This window comes from Prunus persica, chromosome G8 (assembly GCF_000346465.2).
Source record: "Prunus persica cultivar Lovell chromosome G8, Prunus_persica_NCBIv2, whole genome shotgun sequence".
NCBI classification, from domain to species: Eukaryota; Viridiplantae; Streptophyta; class Magnoliopsida; order Rosales; family Rosaceae; genus Prunus; species Prunus persica.
Genome location: NC_034016.1, coordinates 17,688,533 through 17,704,877, shown reverse-complemented (window position 1 = coordinate 17,704,877; position 16,345 = coordinate 17,688,533). Strand labels below are relative to the sequence as shown.

The 16,345-nt window shown below is 30.9% G+C and overlaps 1 long non-coding RNA gene across 1 annotated transcript; it reads left to right on the top strand.

Annotated features, from left to right (window-relative positions):
• LOC109950757 lies at positions 14,186–16,097 on the top strand. The gene is made up of 2 exons (XR_002273049.1): positions 14,186–14,334; positions 15,480–16,097. It is a non-coding gene; the product is annotated as an uncharacterized LOC109950757 (long non-coding RNA).

The window sequence follows — 16,345 nt, the reverse complement described above, 5'->3', positions numbered from 1 at the left end:
AAAAAAATTTAAAAAAATTTAAAAAAAAAATTTAAAAAAAAAAACAAAAACTGAGAATAGCCGTGCGGCTATACTATTTTTAATATAAAAAGGCGCCACGTGTCGACTTTTTAAAAACACCGGGTATGGCCGTGCGGCTGTACTATTTTTTGGTCTTAAAAAAAAAAGGAGCCTCCAGCGATTAGGCGCCTCGTGTCCCAAAAAAGTATAGCCGCCCGGCTAGACTATTTTTCAAAAAGAAAAATATAGTACAGCCGCACGGCTATACTATGTAAATATAGTATTTAATAAATAAATAAAAGAAAGAAGGACCCTCCAAGTTGCATTAGCTTGTACTTTATAGGTATTAATTTGCTAGTTCAAACATATCCATATTTTTAAAATTTATACTTTTCAAAAAAAAAAAAAACACAAGAACACTTCTCCCGACGAAATTTCGTCGGCACAGTTCTATGCCGACAAAATTTGCCGGATTAGGTTTCCCCCGACGAAAATATCTTTGCCGACGAAATTTCGTCGGGAGAGGTCTTCATTTTTAAAAATAAGTATAAACTTAGGATGTTTAGGTTAATTAATTTTTAAAAATTCTATTTTTAGTAACTACATAATATATTTGGAGATTTAAGTAGTTGAATTAGCAATTATATTTTAATTATTATTTATTTATTGACTGATTATGATTAAATATTTTAATTAGCTTCATGAATTATATTACTTAATGAATAGTAATTCAATTTCTCTTCTTCTTTTTCTCCTTTACTAATCAAAGTAATTAAAAAAGTGAAATACATACCATGCTACTTAAAGGGTGTAGCCTACCTTTTCATAAAATAAAAAAATTTTAAAAAATTTTAAAAAAAATTTAAAAAAAAAAAACAAAAACTGAGTATAGCCGTGCGGCTATACTATTTTTAATATAAAAAGGCGCCACGTGTCGACTTTTTAAAAAACACCGGGTATGGCCGTGCGGCTGTACTATTTTTTGGTCTTAAAAAAAAAAGGAGCCTCCAGCGATTAGGCGCCACGTGTCCCAAAAAAGTATAGCCGCCCGGCTAGACTATTTTTCAAAAAGAAAAATATAGTACAGCCGCACGGCTATACTATGTAAATATAGTATTTAATAAATAAATAAAAGAAAGAAGGACCCTCCAAGTTGCATTAGCTTGTACTTTATAGGTATTAATTTGCTAGTTCAAACATATCCATATTTTTAAAATTTATACTTTTCAAAAAAAAAAAAAAAACACATGAACACTTCTCCCGACGAAATTTCGTCGGCAAAGTTCTATGCCGACAAAATTTGCCGGATTAGGTTTCCCCCGACGAAAATATCTTTGCCGACGAAATTTCGTCGGGAGAGGTCTTCATTTTTAAAAATAAGTATAAACTTAGGATGTTTAGGTTAATTAATTTTTAAAAATTCTATTTTTAGTAACTACATAATATATTTGGAGATTTAAGTAGTTGAATTAGCAATTATATTTTAATTATTATTTATTTATTGACTGATTATGATTAAATATTTTAATTAACTTCATGAATTATATTACTTAATGAATAGTAATTCAATTTCTCTTCTTCTTTTTCTCCTTTACTAATCAAAGTAATTAAAAAAGTGAAATACATACCATGCTACTTAAAGGGTGTAGCCTACAGCCTACCTTTTCATAAAATAAAAAAATTTCAAAAAATTTTAAAAAAAAAACAAGAACTGAGTATCGCCGTGCGGCTATACTATTTTTAATATAAAAAGGCGCCACGTGTGGACTTTTTAAAAACACCGGGTATAGCCGTGCGGCTGTACTATTTTTTGGTCTTAAAAAAAAAAGGAGCCTCCAGCGATTAGGCGCCACGTGTCCCAAAAAAGTATAGCCGCCCGGCTAGACTATTTTTCAAAAAGAAAAATATAGTACAGCCGCACGGCTATACTATGTAAATATAGTATTTAATAAATAAATAAAAGAAAGAAGGACCCTCCAAGTTGCATTAGCTTGTACTTTATAGGTATTAATTTGCTAGTTCAAACATATCCATATTTTTAAAATTTATACTTTTCAAAAAAAAAAAAAAACACATGAACACTTCTCCCGACGAAATTTCGTCGGCAAAGTTCTATGCCGACAAAATTTGCCGGATTAGGTTTCCCCCGACGAAAATATCTTTGCCGACGAAATTTCGTCGGGAGAGGTCTTCATTTTTAAAAATAAGTATAAACTTAGGATGTTTAGGTTAATTAATTTTTAAAAATTCTATTTTTAGTAACTACATAATATATTTGGAGATTTAAGTAGTTGAATTAGCAATTATATTTTAATTATTATTTATTTATTGACTGATTATGATTAAATATTTTAATTAACTTCATGAATTATATTACTTAATGAATAGTAATTCAATTTCTCTTCTTCTTTTTCTCCTTTACTAATCAAAGTAATTAAAAAAGTGAAATACATACCATGCTACTTAAAGGGTGTAGCCCACCTTTTCATAAAATAAAAAAATTTTAAAAAATTTTAAAAAAAATTTAAAAAAAACAAACAAAAACTGAGTATAGCCGTGCGGCTATACTGTTTTTAATATAAAAAGGCGCCACGTGTCGACTTTTTAAAAACACCGGGTATGGCCGTGCGGCTGTACTATTTTTTGGTCTTAAAAAAAAAAGGAGCCTCCAGCGATTAGGCGCCTCGTGTCCCAAAAAAGTATAGCCGCCCGGCTAGACTATTTTTCAAAAAGAAAAATATAGTACAGCCGCACGGCTATACTATGTAAATATAGTATTTAATAAATAAATAAAAGAAAGAAGGACCCTCCAAGTTGCATTAGCTTGTACTTTATAGGTATTAATTTGCTAGTTCAAACATATCCATATTTTTAAAATTTATACTTTTCAAAAAAAAAAAAAAACACATGAACACTTCTCCCGACGAAATTTCGTCGGCAAAGTTCTATGCCGACAAAATTTGCCGGATTAGGTTTCCCCCGACGAAAATATCTTTGCCGACGCAATTTCGTCGGGAGAGGTCTTCATTTTTAAAAATAAGTATAAACTTAGGATGTTTAGGTTAATTAATTTTTAAAAATTCTATTTTTAGTAACTACATAATATATTTGGAGATTTAAGTAGTTGAATTAGCAATTATATTTTAATTATTATTTATTTATTGACTGATTATGATTAAATATTTTAATTAACTTCATGAATTATATTACTTAATGAATAGTAATTCAATTTCTCTTCTTCTTTTTCTCCTTTACTAATCAAAGTAATTAAAAAAGTGAAATACATACCACGCTACTTAAAGGGTGTAGCCTACCTTTTCATAAAATAAAAAAATTTAAAAAAATTTTAAAAAAAATTTAAAAAAAAAACAAAAACTGAGTATAGCCGTGCGGCTATACTATTTTTAATATAAAAAGGCGCCACGTGTCGACTTTTTAAAAACACCGGGTATGGCCGTGCGGCTGTACTATTTTTTGGTCTTAAAAAAAAAAGGAGCCTCCAGCGATTAGGCGCCTCGTGTCCCAAAAAAGTATAGCCGCCCGGCTAGACTATTTTTCAAAAAGAAAAATATAGTACAGCCGCACGGCTATACTATGTAAATATAGTATTTAATAAATAAATAAAAGAAAGAAGGACCCTCCAAGTTGCATTAGCTTGTACTTTATAGGTATTAATTTGCTAGTTCAAACATATCCATATTTTTAAAATTTATACTTTTCAAAAAAAAAAAAAAAACACATGAACACTTCTCCCGACGAAATTTCGTCGGCAAAGTTCTATGCCGACAAAATTTGCCGGATTAGGTTTCCCCCGACGAAAATATCTTTGCCGACGAAATTTCGTCGGGAGAGGTCTTCATTTTTAAAAATAAGTATAAACTTAGGATGTTTAGGTTAATTAATTTTTAAAAATTCTATTTTTAGTAACTACATAATATATTTGGAGATTTAAGTAGTTGAATTAGCAATTATATTTTAATTATTATTTATTTATTGACTGATTATGATTAAATATTTTAATTAACTTCATGAATTATATTACTTAATGAATAGTAATTCAATTTCTCTTCTTCTTTTTCTCCTTTACTAATCAAAGTAATTAAAAAAGTGAAATACATACCATGCTACTTAAAGGGTGTAGCCCACCTTTTCATAAAATAAAAAAATTTTAAAAAATTTTAAAAAAAATTTAAAAAAAACAAACAAAAACTGAGTATAGCCGTGCGGCTATACTGTTTTTAATATAAAAAGGCGCCACGTGTCGACTTTTTAAAAACACCGGGTATGGCCGTGCGGCTGTACTATTTTTTGGTCTTAAAAAAAAAAGGAGCCTCCAGCGATTAGGCGCCTCGTGTCCCAAAAAAGTATAGCCGCCCGGCTAGACTATTTTTCAAAAAGAAAAATATAGTACAGCCGCACGGCTATACTATGTAAATATAGTATTTAATAAATAAATAAAAGAAAGAAGGACCCTCCAAGTTGCATTAGCTTGTACTTTATAGGTATTAATTTGCTAGTTCAAACATATCCATATTTTTAAAATTTATACTTTTCAAAAAAAAAAAAAAACACATGAACACTTCTCCCGACGAAATTTCGTCGGCAAAGTTCTATGCCGACAAAATTTGCCGGATTAGGTTTCCCCCGACGAAAATATCTTTGCCGACGCAATTTCGTCGGGAGAGGTCTTCATTTTTAAAAATAAGTATAAACTTAGGATGTTTAGGTTAATTAATTTTTAAAAATTCTATTTTTAGTAACTACATAATATATTTGGAGATTTAAGTAGTTGAATTAGCAATTATATTTTAATTATTATTTATTTATTGACTGATTATGATTAAATATTTTAATTAACTTCATGAATTATATTACTTAATGAATAGTAATTCAATTTCTCTTCTTCTTTTTCTCCTTTACTAATCAAAGTAATTAAAAAAGTGAAATACATACCATGCTACTTAAAGGGTGTAGCCTACCTTTTCATAAAATAAAAAAAATTTAAAAAATTTTAAAAAAAATTTAAAAAAAACAAACAAAAACTGAGTATAGCCGTGCGGCTATACTATTTTTAATATAAAAAGGCGCCACGTGTCGACTTTTTAAAAACACCGGGTATGGCCGTGCGGCTGTACTATTTTTTGGTCTTAAAAAAAAAAGGAGCCTCCAGCGATTAGGCGCCTCGTGTCCCAAAAAAGTATAGCCGCCCGGCTAGACTATTTTTCAAAAAGAAAAATATAGTACAGCCGCACGGCTATACTATGTAAATATAGTATTTAATAAATAAATAAAAGAAAGAAGGACCCTCCAAGTTGCATTAGCTTGTACTTTATAGGTATTAATTTGCTAGTTCAAACATATCCATATTTTTAAAATTTATACTTTTCAAAAAAAAAAAAAAACACATGAACACTTCTCCCGACGAAATTTCGTCGGCAAAGTTCTATGCCGACAAAATTTGCCGGATAAGGTTTCCCCCGACGAAAATATCTTTGCCGACGAAATTTCGTCGGGAGAGGTCTTCATTTTTAAAAATAAGTATAAACTTAGGATGTTTAGGTTAATTAATTTTTAAAAATTCTATTTTTAGTAACTACATAATATATTTGGAGATTTAAGTAGTTGAATTAGCAATTATATTTTAATTATTATTTATTTATTGACTGATTATGATTAAATATTTTAATTAACTTCATGAATTATATTACTTAATGAATAGTAATTCAATTTCTCTTCTTCTTTTTCTCCTTTACTAATCAAAGTAATTAAAAAAGTGAAATACATACCATGCTACTTAAAGGGTGTAGCCTACCTTTTCATAAAATAAAAAAATTTTAAAAAATTTTAAAAAAAATTTAAAAAAAACAAACAAAAACTGAGTATAGCCGTGCGGCTATACTATTTTTAATATAAAAAGGCGCCACGTGTCGACTTTTTAAAAACACCGGGTATGGCCGTGCGGCTGTACTATTTTTTGGTCTTAAAAAAAAAAGGAGCCTCCAGCGATTAGGCGCCACGTGTCCCAAAAAAGTATAGCCGCCCGGCTAGACTATTTTTCAAAAAGAAAAATATAGTACAGCCGCACGGCTATACTATGTAAATATAGTATTTAATAAATAAATAAAAGAAAGAAGGACCCTCCAAGTTGCATTAGCTTGTACTTTATAGGTATTAATTTGCTAGTTCAAACATATCCATATTTTTAAAATTTATACTTTTCAAAAAAAAAAAAAAACACATGAACACTTCTCCCGACGAACTTTCGTCGGCAAAGTTCTATGCCGACAAAATTTGCCGGATTAGGTTTCCCCCGACGAAAATATCTTTGCCGACGGAATTTCGTCGGGAGAGGTCTTCATTTTTAAAAATAAGTATAAACTTAGGATGTTTAGGTTAATTAATTTTTAAAAATTCTATTTTTAGTAACTACATAATATATTTGGAGATTTAAGTAGTTGAATTAGCAATTATATTTTAATTATTATTTATTTATTGACTGATTATGATTAAATATTTTAATTAACTTCATGAATTATATTACTTAATGAATAGTAATTCAATTTCTCTTCTTCTTTTTCTCCTTTACTAATCAAAGTAATTAAAAAAGTGAAATACATACCATGCTACTTAAAGGGTGTAGCCTACCTTTTCATAAAATAAAAAAAATTTAAAAAATTTTAAAAAAAATTTAAAAAAAAAAAACAAAAACTGAGTATAGCCGTGCGGCTATACTGTTTTTAATATAAAAAGGCGCCACGTGTCGACTTTTTAAAAACACCGGGTATGGCCGTGCGGCTGTACTATTTTTTGGTCTTAAAAAAAAAAGGAGCCTCCAGCGATTAGGCGCCACGTGTCCCAAAAAAGTATAGCCGCCCGGCTAGACTATTTTTCAAAAAGAAAAATATAGTACAGCCGCACGGCTATACTATGTAAATATAGTATTTAATAAATAAATAAAAGAAAGAAGGACCCTCCAAGTTGCATTAGCTTGTACTTTATAGGTATTAATTTGCTAGTTCAAACATATCCATATTTTTAAAATTTATACTTTTCAAAAAAAAAAAAAAACACATGAACACTTCTCCCGACGAAATTTCGTCGGCAAAGTTCTATGCCGACAAAATTTTCCGGATTAGGTTTCCCCCGACGAAAATATCTTTGCCGACGAAATTTCGTCGGGAGAGGTCTTCATTTTTAAAAATAAGTATAAACTTAGGATGTTTAGGTTAATTAATTTTTAAAAATTCTATTTTTAGTAACTACATAATATATTTGGAGATTTAAGTAGTTGAATTAGCAATTATATTTTAATTATTATTTATTTATTGACTGATTATGATTAAATATTTTAATTAACTTCATGAATTATATTACTTAATGAATAGTAATTCAATTTCTCTTCTTCTTTTTCTCCTTTACTAATCAAAGTAATTAAAAAAGTGAAATACATACCATGCTACTTAAAGGGTGTAGCCTACCTTTTCATAAAATAAAAAAAATTTAAAAAATTTTAAAAAAAATTTAAAAAAAACAAACAAAAACTGAGTATAGCCGTGCGGCTATACTATTTTTAATATAAAAAGGCGCCACGTGTCGACTTTTTAAAAACACCGGGTATGGCCGTGCGGCTGTACTATTTTTTGGTCTTAAAAAAAAAAGGAGCCTCCAGCGATTAGGCGCCACGTGTCCCAAAAAAGTATAGCCGCCCGGCTAGACTATTTTTCAAAAAGAAAAATATAGTACAGCCGCACGGCTATACTATGTAACTATAGTATTTAATAAATAAATAAAAGAAAGATGGACCCTCCAAGTTGCATTAGCTTGTACTTTATAGGTATTAATTTGCTAGTTCAAACATATCCATATTTTTAAAATTTATACTTTTCAAAAAAAAAAAAAAACACATGAACACTTCTCCCGACGAAATTTCGTCGGCAAAGTTCTATGCCGACAAAATTTTCCGGATTAGGTTTCCCCCGACGAAAATATCTTTGCCGACGAAATTTCGTCGGGAGAGGTCTTCATTTTTAAAAATAAGTATAAACTTAGGATGTTTAGGTTAATTAATTTTTAAAAATTCTATTTTTAGTAACTACATAATATATTTGGAGATTTAAGTAGTTGAATTAGCAATTATATTTTAATTATTATTTATTTATTGACTGATTATGATTAAATATTTTAATTAACTTCATGAATTATATTACTTAATGAATAGTAATTCAATTTCTCTTCTTCTTTTTCTCCTTTACTAATCAAAGTAATTAAAAAAGTGAAATACATACCATGCTACTTAAAGGGTGTAGCCTACCTTTTCATAAAATAAAAAAAATTTAAAAAATTTTAAAAAAAATTTAAAAAAAACAAACAAAAACTGAGTATAGCCGTGCGGCTATACTATTTTTAATATAAAAAGGCGCCACGTGTCGACTTTTTAAAAACACCGGGTATGGCCGTGCGGCTGTACTATTTTTTGGTCTTAAAAAAAAAAGGAGCCTCCAGCGATTAGGCGCCACGTGTCCCAAAAAAGTATAGCCGCCCGGCTAGACGATTTTTCAAAAAGAAAAATATAGTACAGCCGCACGGCTATACTATGTAAATATAGTATTTAATAAATAAATAAAAGAAAGAAGGACCCTCCAAGTTGCATTAGCTTGTACTTTATAGGTATTAATTTGCTAGTTCAAACATATCCATATTTTTAAAATTTATACTTTTCAAAAAAAAAAAAAACACATGAACACTTCTCCCGACGAAATTTCGTCGGCAAAGTTCTATGCCGACAAAATTTGCCGGATTAGGTTTCCCCCGACGAAAATATCTTTGCCGACGAAATTTCGTCGGGAGAGGTCTTCATTTTTAAAAATAAGTATAAACTTAGGATGTTTAGGTTAATTAATTTTTAAAAATTCTATTTTTAGTAACTACATAATATATTTGGAGATTTAAGTAGTTGAATTAGCAATTATATTTTAATTATTATTTATTTATTGACTGATTATGATTAAATATTTTAATTAACTTCATGAATTATATTACTTAATGAATAGTAATTCAATTTCTCTTCTTCTTTTTCTCCTTTACTAATCAAAGTAATTAAAAAAGTGAAATACATACCATGCTACTTAAAGGGTGTAGCCTACCTTTTCATAAAATAAAAAAATTTTAAAAAATTTTAAAAAAAATTTAAAAAAAACAAACAAAAACTGAGTATAGCCGTGCGGCTATACTATTTTTAATATAAAAAGGCGCCACGTGTCGACTTTTTAAAAACACCGGGTATGGCCGTGCGGCTGTACTATTTTTTGGTCTTAAAAAAAAAAGGAGCCTCCAGCGATTAGGCGCCACGTGTCCCAAAAAAGTATAGCCGCCCGGCTAGACTATTTTTCAAAAAGAAAAATATAGTACAGCCGCACGGCTATACTATGTAAATATAGTATTTAATAAATAAATAAAAGAAAGAAGGACCCTCCAAGTTGCATTAGCTTGTACTTTATAGGTATTAATTTGCTAGTTCAAACATATCCATATTTTTAAAATTTATACTTTTCAAAAAAAAAAAAAAACACATGAACACTTCTCCCGACGAAATTTCGTCGGCAAAGTTCTATGCCGACAAAATTTGCCGGATTAGGTTTCCCCCGACGAAAATATCTTTGCCGACGCAATTTCGTCGGGAGAGGTCTTCATTTTTAAAAATAAGTATAAACTTAGGATGTTTAGGTTAATTAATTTTTAAAAATTCTATTTTTAGTAACTACATAATATATTTGGAGATTTAAGTAGTTGAATTAGCAATTATATTTTAATTATTATTTATTTATTGACTGATTATGATTAAATATTTTAATTAACTTCATGAATTATATTACTTAATGAATAGTAATTCAATTTCTCTTCTTCTTTTTCTCCTTTACTAATCAAAGTAATTAAAAAAGTGAAATACATACCATGCTACTTAAAGGGTGTAGCCCACCTTTTCATAAAATAAAAAAATTTTAAAAAATTTTAAAAAAAATTTAAAAAAAACAAACAAAAACTGAGTATAGCCGTGCGGCTATACTGTTTTTAATATAAAAAGGCGCCACGTGTCGACTTTTTAAAAACACCGGGTATGGCCGTGCGGCTGTACTATTTTTTGGTCTTAAAAAAAAAAGGAGCCTCCAGCGATTAGGCGCCTCGTGTCCCAAAAAAGTATAGCCGCCCGGCTAGACTATTTTTCAAAAAGAAAAATATAGTACAGCCGCACGGCTATACTATGTAAATATAGTATTTAATAAATAAATAAAAGAAAGAAGGACCCTCCAAGTTGCATTAGCTTGTACTTTATAGGTATTAATTTGCTAGTTCAAACATATCCATATTTTTAAAATTTATACTTTTCAAAAAAAAAAAAAAAACACATGAACACTTCTCCCGACGAAATTTCGTCGGCAAAGTTCTATGCCGACAAAATTTGCCGGATTAGGTTTCCCCCGACGAAAATATCTTTGCCGACGAAATTTCGTCGGGAGAGGTCTTCATTTTTAAAAATAAGTATAAACTTAGGATGTTTAGGTTAATTAATTTTTAAAAATTCTATTTTTAGTAACTACATAATATATTTGGAGATTTAAGTAGTTGAATTAGCAATTATATTTTAATTATTATTTATTTATTGACTGATTATGATTAAATATTTTAATTAACTTCATGAATTATATTACTTAATGAATAGTAATTCAATTTCTCTTCTTCTTTTTCTCCTTTACTAATCAAAGTAATTAAAAAAGTGAAATACATACCATGCTACTTAAAGGGTGTAGCCTACCTTTTCATAAAATAAAAAAAATTTAAAAAATTTTAAAAAAAATTTAAAAAAAACAAACAAAAACTGAGTATAGCCGTGCGGCTATACTATTTTTAATATAAAAAGGCGCCACGTGTCGACTTTTTAAAAAACACCGGGTATGGCCGTGCGGCTGTACTATTTTTTGGTCTTAAAAAAAAAAGGAGCCTCCAGCGATTAGGCGCCACGTGTCCCAAAAAAGTATAGCCGCCCGGCTAGACTATTTTTCAAAAAGAAAAATATAGTACAGCCGCACGGCTATACTATGTAAATATAGTATTTAATAAATAAATAAAAGAAAGAAGGACCCTCCAAGTTGCATTAGCTTGTACTTTATAGGTATTAATTTGCTAGTTCAAACATATCCATATTTTTAAAATTTATACTTTTCAAAAAAAAAAAAAAAACACATGAACACTTCTCCCGACGAAATTTCGTCGGCAAAGTTCTATGCCGACAAAATTTGCCGGATTAGGTTTCCCCCGACGAAAATATCTTTGCCGACGAAATTACGTCGGGAGAGGTCTTCATTTTTAAAAATAAGTATAAACTTAGGATGTTTAGGTTAATTAATTTTTAAAAATTCTATTTTTAGTAACTACATAATATATTTGGAGATTTAAGTAGTTGAATTAGCAATTATATTTTAATTATTATTTATTTATTGATTAATTAAATATGTTTATTAACCGTTAACTCAATTAATTAGGCATTTAACCGAACGTCATACCCACAAGCCACTCAATTGGGCCGCTTGCATAGCCAATATAAACTATTCTATTTCCAAGAGTAAGTCTTAAAAAGACCTCCAAGGAACTGTAGTGTTCCAATGTGGGAGCTCGAACATGTTTGCAATACCTTGGAAAACCAACAAAACTATTATGGTAATTGCTTCACTTTTGAAACAACACTTTACATGAAGAATACTACTACCTCTCTTACTACTATACGCATACTTTCGAGGTACTAGCAGTCTTTTGGGATCAGATAATGTGTCTCATCTCTAAATCTTATTAGTTAATAAAGAGGACAATCTATAGCTCTAGCTGTATAAATAGGCACTCTCCGATCCTTAAAAAATGGTGCTAAAGATATGTCATTGTAATACTCTTAACTTAAGTGATGTGAGAGTGCCAATCATCTTAAAACTCATACACAAGTTAACTTACTTTTCCTGTAATGTAAGTCATCACACACGGTTAAAGTGTTCTGTGGAATCGAAAATGCGCAAGGATACTTTTCTTTCTGAAGCCATCACGGAAGAGGTTTGTGTTATTTGTGCAATCATTAACCATCTCTTTCTAGCACAGAGGGAGGCGGCACACTCAATGAAAGCATGCGATGAAAGTATATATAGGGAGTACCAGGCTTGCAGAGGGATATTGAAGTGTTGAAAAGTGAGCTCCTGAAATTTATTTCAGAGCATGGGCAGGAAGGATTTATGCCCATGAGAAAGCAACTTCGTTTACATGGGAGGGTAGATATCGAGAAAGCAATCACACACATGGGTGGATTCCGGAGGATTGCAACATTGATGAGCCTCTCTCTTGCTTATAAACATCGAAAACCAAAGGGCTACAGGAAGAGGTAGGCTGTAATCATAACGTGTGCTAAATCTCTTGCTATAGAAAAAAGGAAAAGAGCTCAAACTCCCTGGTTTAACAGAATTCCAATTTACATACAGATTAATCGATTTCAGAGGAGCTGGGGAATGGACCCTTCATTCATGCCCAGTAGAAAGTCATTTGAGCGTGCAGGTAAGAAATGACCAACAACATGAAGATTGTTGTATTGTATATTCTACTGATTTGTTACTCCTTTTGTTTGATTTCCTTATTCTTATTTTTTTTAAAATTTCATGTAACTGGACAAGATTTGAACCTAGGACTTACCTCAAACCACCAAGTCACTTTACCCTTGAGGCAAGGCCTAGGACTTGATAGAAGGAGATTATGATCTCATATTTGGTTAGATGGTTTACTGTGGCATAGCCATTGCATGTTTGAGAGGGACATAACAGTCCGCAGCTAGCCAGACCTAGTTTTTCCTTGTCTTTTTGTTTCTGCTACAATTTGTTTAGGAACCTAGGTTGTTTCACCTTACTAAGTAAATACTATTCTTTGTATCTTCCTATAAAACCAATTCTGTTTTCAACATTTTACAGGGCGCTACGACATTGCACGTGCATTAGAAAAGTGGGGAGGCCTTCATGAGGTTTCACGTCTACTGTCGCTCAAGGTGCGGTACCCTAATCGACAGCCACTATATAATATTTTAATATTATATATTTAATTTTTTAAATATATATTATTTGTATTCAATAATATATGATAATTATGTGATAATACATGTACTAAACATGAAAAATATGTACGTATATGTTCAATATGAGTATTGTATATTTGCTTTTAAAAAAAATGCGAATTTTATCGAGTTTTTAAGACATGTACAAAACCAGTATATAGCTTTTTGTTAAAAAAAATCAGAAAACACCGAGTATAGCCGCGCGGCTATACGATTTCTCTATAAAAAAATTAAAAAATCGAGTATAGCCGCCCGGCTATACTATTTTAAAAAAATAAAATTAAAAAATCGAGTATAGCCGCCCGGCTATACTATTTTAAAAAAATAAAACTAAAAAAAACTCAGTATAGCTTTCTTTTAAAAAAAATTAGAAAAAACCAAGTATAACCGCTCGGCTATACGATTTCTTTTGAAAAAAATTTGAAAAAACCCAGTGCTATTCTATTTCTTTTACATTATCACAATATAGATAGTCTCAACAAAGAAAAGAAAAAATCTCTTATTGACGGCTGAGATGCGTGTGAGAGTGACTAAAGTGCATCTCAATCGTTGATATATATGATTCAATAATTGGCATGCAAGCTTTTAGTTAGATTATCAACTTCTTTTTGATAGAGAGATATTCTTACCCCAAAGAGCTAAAACTCCCACAAACTTGGTGAGTGTTAAATTTACAAGATTACCATATAAGTTGTACAAAATTTCCAATTAGGGTAAAATGAGGTGCGTATAACACTTCAGCAGGTGCATCTAGTAGAAAAAGCACACCCAATTCTATTAGAAAATCCAACTAGATTTTGGGTCGTATGTACACATATTCATTCTAAGTTCTTCACACAGTAACCAAGTACTGTTACAGCACATCCAAAGCCTGCCAAGGAATATCCCCCTCCAAGTGGACAGTGTTGTGCACGAGCTCCTACAGCGAGTGGGCTCTCCATAAACAAAAATAGAAAATTAACAAGATCAATTTTATCTTTTTTAGCTGTGGAAAATAAAAAAAATTCGTTACCGTTCTGAGAAAGCCGTAAATCTCCAAAATCTTCTTTAAAAAACAAAGAAAAGAAATGTGAAAAAAAAAAAAGAGTCTTTGAGCTCACAGAAAGTTTCAACTATAAGACGCATAAACAGAGAGACAGAGGGTGGGGGTATTCACAGTCAGTGTTTGTGTTCTTCACTGATCTATGTTATTGTCTTCGAAGGTAATTATTAAGTTAATCTTCTTCATTATTGTTTTTTGCGATCAGTTTTGTGTTCGTTTCACCCATTATTGTATAATTGTACTAATTTCAGCTGGATCTCTTACAAGCTATGGTCTTTTTTGTTATTTTGGGATTTTGATGTTCAATTTTGAGCTGATTATGTGTGAATTTGAATGGGTCGGAGTTCATATGCTGAAAATCTTGCCTGATTGCTGTGAATTTTGGGTTTTTTTTGTTTTTATGTTTATGTCAACTCGAAAGGGGTTTCTTTTTTTCTTTTTCTTTTTTTCTTTTTTTTTTTGGGGTTTGATTCTGTGGGTTTTGGATCTTGAATCTGAGTTGCATGTCGGTGACTCAAAATCTAGCTCAAGTCTTCTTAGTCTTTCTAGTCTACCGATTTTCTGATTGAGTCAATTTCACAAGTAAATTCATGAAATTCTCCAATTTTATTGAGACAGTGTTACTAGCAGTTATTATTATTCTTCAATATTATTATGGGGAAACCGAGCTGTATACTTGTTGAAACGGTTTGCATGCTGAGAAAATGAATGAAAAAGATGATATGGATACAAATGGGTACAATGGAAGTCATATTTATAGTTGTTGATGCAGTCGTAAGTTGATCCAAACAATGTGAATTGTGGAATATCTTTTGGATTCCAATTGGGTTGATTTATCGTCTGTTTGGTCACTGAAAATAAAGAAGGAAAAAGGACATGATATTTCAAAGCTTGTATCTGTATTGCTTTAAATCATCTCGAAAAAGTTGAAATCTCCTCTAAAGTGACTCTTTTTTACAACATTTTCATTGTTTAGAGAAGCCTGTTTCAAAGTTTATCAAGGTGCTTCAAGTATATATGTGAATATCAGTGCATTTCTGAAATTAGATAATTATGAGAGGTTGTTAGGTTAAAATGTTTGAGTCTGTAGTTTGTTCTTTAGACTTGATTATCTATATATGGATTCACTGGTTTGTTTCTCAAATCATTGATGAGTTTTGAACTCAAATTGAATAATTTGTTCAAGGTGCTTCAAGTCTTTTGGCTTCTGTCTTGTTGGAGAAGGTTGTTTTCTTATACATTGCTCATGCTTAGAGATTATCCTTCTGGTTGACTGATCTAGTGATACCTCATTTACTCCCTTAGGTTCCTAATTAAGGACTGCTTCATTGGAAGAATGTATTCTGATAGCAAAGATTGCAGTTGGCTACCCATGGGAGAATGCTCATGTGTCATATTTACTGCTTTGTGGCGTGGCTGTTTATCCAGGTGAAGTTAGACCATATGGATAGAAATTTGGGTAAAGGTACAATGGATCAACAGAAAAACTACGAGCAAGTTCGATACAGTACTGTTGAAACTAGAAATGAGGGACATGGGTCTGCCAATCAAAGGTTTTTCCCGGATCCATCAAGTAATATTAACACTAACATGCGACCTCCAGATTACAATGTTGCTGTTGGAGCCAGGCCTGTGTCGAATTACTCCATTCAGACCGGTGAGGAATTTGCTCTTGAATTTATGCGGGAGAGGGTGAACCCAAGGCAGCATTTACAAAGTGTACTGGCGCTTAGGACATCCATCCAAGTGTACTCTTCCTTATTTACAAAGTTTGAATTCAAAAATTTCTTTTGATAATAATCATGCTTGCACTATTTGCCCTTTGGCTAAACATTGTCGGCTTTCTTTTCCTTTAAGCACTATATCAACAAATGCTTGCTTCGATTTAATACATTGTGATGTTTGGGGACCTTATTCTGTTTCTTCAATTTCTGGTGCTAAATATTTTTTAACCATAGTTGATGATTTTTCTCGTAGTACTTGGCTTTATTTAATGCAGCATAAATCAGAAGTTAATACCTACTTACCATATTTTTTTGCTATGGTCAAAACACAATTTAATTGTTCTATTCGTCAAGTTCGTACTGACAATGGAACTGAATTTTTTAATCACAAATTGAACCAATATTTTTCTTCACTTGGTGTCATTCATCAACATAGTTGTGTGGCAA